This window comes from Lolium perenne, chromosome 7 (genome assembly GCF_019359855.2).
Source record: "Lolium perenne isolate Kyuss_39 chromosome 7, Kyuss_2.0, whole genome shotgun sequence".
NCBI lineage: Eukaryota > Viridiplantae > Streptophyta > Magnoliopsida > Poales > Poaceae > Lolium > Lolium perenne.
In genome coordinates, this window is record NC_067250.2 from 252,047,586 (window position 1) to 252,055,329 (window position 7,744).

The following is a 7,744-nucleotide window of genomic DNA, read 5'->3' on the forward strand; positions in this document are numbered from 1 at the left end:
CGGAGATTACATATCTTACACGCACATATTCCATGTTGTCGCGATTTACACCGGTGCATAATGCATGCGTATATACACACGTCTACCTGACTATGGGTAAAGGAAGAAAAAAAGTCTCTCAAACTGAGCATGGATGCATGTCCATCGACGGTGTCCATTCGGTGCGCCGCTGTCCTCGCGCTCCTATGTCGGTCAGCCGAGAAGCCAACAAGGAGTGCTCTAGAAGCCCATTGTCACCCTCTCGACATCGTCCAATGATACATAAGGAGCTACTTCTAAAATAATTTTAAGCCAGTCTCCAATTAGTCTATAAATTATTTCAGTACATCACTTGACTATGGTTATATTGATTTTTATGCCCGTGTGAAGAGGGAACATGAGCAGTAGAAATGATAAGAAGTTAGAGGTAGAGCTACGATATTACTTCAGTAGTTCTATGTGAGAATCAAAAGGAGCTTATTTGTAAGTTGATGATTTGTCATCATGTGTATATCTGTTTATTGTTCCGTGAAAACGTACATTTAGTTAGTACATAGTCTGACAATAGTGCCATTACAACAACCATAGACTCCCTCCATCCCGTGAAACATGTCTTCGGAGTGAGTATATGATATCTAAAGGTATAATAGATGCCCTCCCATGGGGAGCTCACAGCGATTTGAGCTTCTCAGCCACAGGATATTGTCAGCTGGAGCATCTCAGCCGTCCATTTCAGGTAAGATTTTTTCACATCCCACTAGATCAAGACATGAAACAGTGAGGTTCTACCTGCCTGTCACTGCGCGCGGGCCCTTCTTCTAAATGGACCATCTTGTCAGTTGCGTGGGTGGATGCAGTGAGGACACATCCTTCGTGGGTAAAATTCCTAGCTGCCCTGATTGGACAGCTCCACCACGACCTCATCTCTTCCAATCCTCACTCTTTCCTTTCCCCAATACTCTCATCTCTCTCCCCCAATCCCCTCCTCTCTCTCTTCTCCCCCAATCCCATAGCGCCTCCAGTGGGTCTTGCGCTCGATCTCGCCGGCGAGCAGCCCATTGCGCCGCCTGCGGGTCTCCTCCACATGTCGGCCGCCTCGGTGGGCGAGCAGCAGAAGAACGCGATGGGGCGAGCGCTTGACGAGCGGGAGCTCCGTGGTGAGCAGCGGCCGCTGCATCTGGTCGGCGGCGCGGCTGCACCGACGGGTGAAAACGCTAGCGCGCCGCCTCACAATCCCGAACGTCCGTCCTCATCACCTTCGTCCTCAGCTTCCAGTCTGCAAGGGGAAGATGAGGCAGAGACCAAGAAGCAGAGCCCGCCTGCAGAATAAAGAGGAGGCAAAACGTGAGAGCTCTCCAACATCTGAACTAGATAATTGATTGTTTGATATTTCAAAGCTAAATCAAATTATTGGTATACTTATACAGATGATTTTGAAGCAAATCAATTTCAGGCAGAAGGAACTCAAAAATAGTGATGGCAGGGGATATTACCATAATGCAAAAATATGCTGCAAGTCAATTCAGGTTTTCCAGGTCATTTTTAATTTACAAACTATGTAAGAAATAGTGACCGTGTGTTATATAGTAGCATCGTATGATATCTTCAACATAGGAATTACTTGTAGATTGTCCCATATTTCGTTAAAAGATGCATGGTTTCATTTTACATGTTAACTGTATTTCAGATTTCAGTAGTATTAAATATGGCAGAAAACATCGGAGGAGAAGACCTTTATCTGAAGAAAAAGATGAAGACCGCTGGCCATGGCCAACATTTTCCTATGAAGAAAACAAATAAGGTTGCGGTGCAAGGTGGTCCCCTGCAGCTTGTGGAGGTGGTTGGCCTTGGCCAGGACAAATTGTCGATGCCGGTAACCTCTCTATATCCACTCCGTAGGTATATGAGATCCTTACCTTGCCTCTCCACCATCAGCTTTGAACTTTTAAAATCCACCTTTCTATATTGATGTATGATGCTCTATGTTTTTATTGTCAGAGTTGGTGTTCTTCATCCCCTTATCTGAAAATTCATTTAGAATAAGGCCACTTGCGCATCCCGGTAAACCTCCTGGTTCACATTTTGTCTCTTTACACTTTCTTGACGCAGTTTACTGCTATTGCTATACGGAAAGTTTGTTATAACTGATTATATCAGTGGTTTGCTAAATAGCGTGTTTAGTTATTCACAAAATAGAGATAGATGGACATTTTTCCATAATGTGCTTGGTATTTCAATCCACCCAGGACTACTGTATGTCATGAGCCTGTAAATATCCTCGCAAGGTCTACTTTGCTTATGGTGCTTATAAAATATAGAAAGTAATATGTTAAATATCATAGGAAAACTGAAATTCCTCCCAGAGATAACATCCAACTATTTTATTTTAGCAATTGATACTGATTTTGAACTCTGAATTTTATGATGTGCACTTTTGTAGCTGTGAGGGAGGATTGAAAGTGAAGTTACATCATTAAACTTCGGAATGCTTCTAAATATCTGCTGATTATCACCCTTTAGTGGTTGCGCTTTTCTTGATGAATAGCTTCAACGATGACAACTTGAGTTATACAAAATGACAAGTCAGTGCTTACTTTTGAAACTATAATTTCTTACTTACCTTTTTGATCATTACAGGGCACCTGCAAGCAAGCTCCACCAGAATCTCCGTTTCCACTTCAGGTCGGTCACCTTCTCAAAGTATTGAAATGTTACGGTGATGTGAGTGACTCAACAGGCCATTGCGATGTTCTTGCATTGGTATATTATTCTATATACCTCTACCAAACTAACTCAATTCGGTGTGCTCTGCAGTTGTAGGCGAAGTCTAAAATAGCTCTGCGGCATTCTGCTCTATTTGAGTATTGCAAAGCACTCCAAGAGGTCTTTGTTTTCTTTGCCGTTGCTAAATTTAGCAAATATGTATCATTTAAAATAAATTTGGGATGATTGGAATGCAAAAGTGGTTCTTCTGGCTACAGTTCCTACTTGTGCTGGTATGGAGTTCAGTTCACCATTATTTTGTTCATTTGAATGACCACAGAGTGTACTATTTTACCATTTTCCTGATGCATCTAAGTTTTATATACAAATAAATTGCATGTTTCTGCTGCAATCACATCTCTGATAAATCAAAATAGTCTCTATAATTCTCCTATATGTTTTTCCCATTTCGGCTGTCAGGTTGCAGGCTTGCAGCTTATTTCTTTTGTTACTTTGGCAGCCTAATTGGAGAGGTTTCCTGTGTAGCTCAGTGAGAGTTAGGACTGTATTTTCCCTCAAACAAGATATCCCATGCCTTTTTTCATTAATGTTTCTATGGTTTGGGAAAGTCCAGTCTTTGGCTTTGGCTTTGGCTTTGCCTTGCATACCAAATTGAATCTCTATTTTCTCTATAACTCATTATCGTCAATCGATTTCTTATCATTAATTTTTGATGTGTACAATTAGTTTAATCTCGGCGATGAAGGCTAAAAAAGAACTACCGTTTGCAATACATGCATGTTTGCTAGAATGGGTACAAATCACTGCTTCGCTCTTGAGTTATTAGTTTCATTGTATACCCTGTTTCATGGATGGTTCATATTTTTAGTTGAAGCTTCCAATTATTTGACAGTAAAGTAATGCTTCATCTAATTTCATAAATACTAGAAACATGTCAATGTTTCTAAGCGGCAAATTCTTAATTGATCTATTTTCATCGTTCATCACAATTATATCTTATATTCATAGTGGGCATTTGGCACCCATGTCAGGGTCAAAGCTACATACAAGACTGTTTACCCCCGCGGGAGACCGAATATCTTAGAAACAACATCCTAAACATTTAGCGCACATGTCATACCAACAACTGGTAGAACCTTGCTCTGGCAGTCCTGTACGTAGCTGAGACCCTGTGTGCTTTACTCAGGTTACCCCAAGTTGCGAACCAAGCGAAGATATAGGGTTATTTCTTGGTCCTTTGTGGGCATGCTTTAGTTTAGTTTTTGTGGTACGTGCTTGGGACTTGGACAACAAATCTGGAGCTAATAGTTTACCTAAGCTACTTCATTAACGTCTTTTCTTTTGTTAGATTCAGATTTACTATATGATTTATGTAAGTGTGATGTCATGTTGCAGGTTTGCAAAGAGGAATTTGGATGAGTATGTATTTCTTGGCAATTGGCTGCAGGTGTATATGCACCTTAGTTTGAGAGATTTTTGGATACCAACAAGAAACTGGAGGTCGGGAGAAATAAAGTCCTCAACCAAATAAGATGTATGGTTTCACCATTTTCTATAAAATATCTGCATCTTATAATTTAGTGTTGTGATGGTAAAAATAAGAAGAATTTGCAGTTAGGGAAGGAAGTCCAGGTTGAAGGACAATAAAACATGATGTAGTGTAGCATGTCTAATTTTTCAATTCGAACCATTTAAATGTAGATTCATGTGTATTGTTTCCTTATCATTGTTTTAAATTAATTCCAATGGTACTTGAGCACTTCTTGCGTATTTTTTTACCATACACCCTCATATATTTATATCTTTTTTGTATCCTTCTGTGACGTGGATGTTGATACAAAACGTGGATAAGTTGGTGGCAGCCTTATATTGTACTGCACATGATTAGCTCCAAAGTTGAGTTACTCAACTATATTTACCTGTATGGAAAACAATATCGAGAATTTTTTTTTTAAATATTTTCATGTGTTATGTTATTTGTCAACAGAACCCCAGATTTTGCGGCGTCGTCCTCACCGGAAGCAGCACCGCCTCTGCCCCGTGCGACATTGTCGTCCCCATCAAGCCGCACCAGAGGGAGATGCTTAGCTGCGGCCACACAAACGGATGGGGACGTCAAGCCAAGCTGGTGGCTGGTGGCCTACCATCGTGTCAACTTACACAGAATAGGAGCAGAGGAATCTTGAGCGCGGCGTCCAGACCTGGAGTGGAGGACATGGGTCGCCATGAAGGTAGCAGGCCACAATACTGATTGGTTGTGTTTTTTTTTCCACATCCTTCCTTGAACATCTTTTTCTGACTCCAACCTCGATCTGCAGCAATTGCCCCTTCGTTGTGAAGTTGCAGGTGTGTACATAAGCTTTTTGTGTAAATGCCTAAGAGCAAAGACCTCTCCTGGAAGAATGCTCACAGCTCAGCTTGAATTTGTAAGTTAATTGTCCTCTCAGATGCACCCCTCTTGATGCTTTATATGTTTCAACATGGACTCTTGGTTCCTATAAATTTACAGGTTATGATGTTGTGATGAACTTGCAGCAATGAAGTGATTTGGGTAACGTCTTGCTTTTTAAAATGTCTTTCATGTACTTCTGTGGCATTGAAGGAGCGAGGCAATTCCTCCCAATATAGAATTTGCAGCGGATGAAGATGCTAGAAGTACAGGTTATATTGTCTTATGAATTGTCTAAGGAAGTCCTATATTATTTATCTGTTGCTTGACCAATGGTTTGTCGAACTGAAACAGTATGGCCATGTGCCCATGTGCCCATGTTATTTCTTTGTTTGCCAAAATAAATTTAACTTCCGATCACAAAATAAAAGAATGTCCATGGATATCTCTTCGCATTGGTTTAATTCTGTATCCTGAAACAGCTACTGAACAATGACTATTGATAAAGCTGTTATGAACACCCTCTTAGTTACAATCATATTTTGTGAAACTGCTTTTACACCGACTTTCCTAGAACTGGTAATGAGTATATATTTTTAACGCTTAATGCAATGCAGATTTGTAGGGTATCAAGAAACAAAGGTATTGTTAGTTATATTCTGTTGTAGTAATGTAGTGCCCGGAATTAGATGTACCATATTCTCATTAGCTTTGGCCTAAATAAGAACTATTAGAAAGGTTTGGGTGTTACTTCAGTTACAATTTACACTGTCTTCCTTTAGAAAATAGTTATGTTATGGCTTGCACTATTGTTCCTTTCTTCAGAGATAAAATGCTTCATGTGGTCGTCCGTGTAATTAAATTGGAGAGAAACATGAAGAAGTTTGATGGCACCCATTCTTAGGTTGAAAATTGACTGTCCGATCCATTACTTGCTTTTTTTTTTGCTTTATCACTTTATTATGTAGTTCCTGATTTTGGAAGATGTATTATCTGGTCATCGCTTGCATTTGACTACATTTGTGCGATTTGTAATGTAATTCATCCAGTATACCGGTTATACATTTGGTAGCAAATTTGAATTTTCTCGGATATACATATATCAGATTTATTCATTTGGTTTAGAGTCCAATCTCTTGGCATGTGCTATATGATATGTACTTAAACACCCAAAAGGGTCTCAAAAGGGTCTTATGTTGGTGGCCGACAATCTGTTCTTCTACTTGTGAGTATTGTAGAGTGCTACAGGTGTGCCCTCCGATTAATAGTATACATTCAGTATATTTAGCTTTCTTTCAAATTGCGCATTTGTTTCAGTGCTCAATACGTACACCAATGTAACACGATAACTGAATATTGTACTAATGAAGTGGCCTGCCTGCCTAACACCAACCAACAATGATACTAACCCGAGACATTTCGTACAAGTTTAACTAACCCGAGAGGATATAAAAACAATAGCAAAAAGTTGAAAAGCTGGAAAATATATTGTGCATATTCAGAAATTCTTCTGGAATCTTTCTTTTTCTAGAAATGTCTTCTGAAATGAACAGAAAATTTTAGGAATTCTTCAGAAAATACTTTTGCATGGCATGGTGAAGGGATCTTTTTACAGGCTGGTTTCACCAATTTCAGTATTCCGGTCAGCTTGAATTTCACTCCGATGAAGGAAGCAAGCTGGACTGCATCACTTCCGTGCCCAGCGACCATAGCTAAGTGCGTGCGCACATTTGATCAGTAACATCGAGAGTTCACTCACAGCAGCAGCATCAACTAATTAAGCTAAGGTAGGAATCAGTCACTGACCTGTGCATTCCTCTGGCGAGCTCGAGCAGCGCCCCGACCGCGGCCGTCCGCGTGCCTCCTCCACCCTCCCCCGCGCGTTCACAAGCATGGACAAAGCGTCGGTAAGACACCGAGCTCCAGGAGCACCTGCTTCGTCCGCTCTCGGAGCATGCCAGCCTCCCGATCTCCGCCGCCGCCTCCTCCTTATCCTCCCACGACCCCCCGAAGTTCAGCCGCTTCACCGCCCTCCTCCTCGTCGCCCCATCGCTTCCTGCCGCGGCAGCCATCACTAGCGTGTGTGATGAGATGTTGGCACCAATCGATCAAGGAGGTGAACGAGCTTGGAGGCCGAGGGTGGTGGCGTGAAGAACGATGTGATGGGTCAGGTTCGTGTCATTTCCGTCGACGTGTAGACACCTAGGCTAGGCACGAGATTACCTGCTGCGCGGCCGTGTTTGTCGTTCTCGGTAATGGATGAATAAAATAAGTGCATTTCCAATTTTGCGTCCGTGTTAAGGTTTCAGCAACCAAGCCAAGCGGTCCGACACGTAGTGACCAGACCGTCTGTCGAGATGCATACACGGCGCATATTTGCGTCTTAGATGCGTCGCGACAGATGTTGTGCGGACGTGCCAAGTGATCGCTCGCTTTTTCAACGGACCTGCCTGGCAACGAGCAATAGGGGTATACCGAACGCATCGCTTCGGCGGTCACCGCTTCCGCATCTGCACCACATCCTTCGCCATCAATGTCGTGGCTTCCTCTTCTGCACGCGCATTGGCGGGCGGCGGCTGGACTTCTACGACGCCAACAATGGCATCATGTCCCGCGCGCGCCCGGCCTTTAAAAGTCGACCGGCATCGTCCC

The 7,744-nt window shown here is 42.2% G+C and overlaps 2 long non-coding RNA genes across 3 annotated transcripts; both read left to right on the plus strand.

The window, feature by feature from the left end:
• Window positions 1-1,416: 1,416 nt before the first annotated feature.
• LOC127311903 (uncharacterized) lies at window positions 1,417-3,399 on the plus strand. Its single transcript, XR_007857967.2, has 4 exons — window positions 1,417-1,878; window positions 1,978-2,040; window positions 2,617-2,661; window positions 2,794-3,399. It is a non-coding gene; the product is annotated as an uncharacterized lncRNA (long non-coding RNA).
• A 750-nt stretch (window positions 3,400-4,149) lies between these two features.
• LOC127313318 (uncharacterized) lies at window positions 4,150-6,343 on the plus strand. 2 transcript variants are annotated; one of them, XR_007858891.2, is made up of 4 exons: window positions 4,150-4,237; window positions 4,699-4,934; window positions 5,022-5,129; window positions 5,213-6,343. It is a non-coding gene; the product is annotated as an uncharacterized lncRNA (long non-coding RNA). The 2 variants fall into 2 exon arrangements; XR_007858892.2 differs by having other exon boundaries at window positions 5,239-6,343.
• The last annotated feature ends 1,401 nt before the right edge of the window (window positions 6,344-7,744 follow it).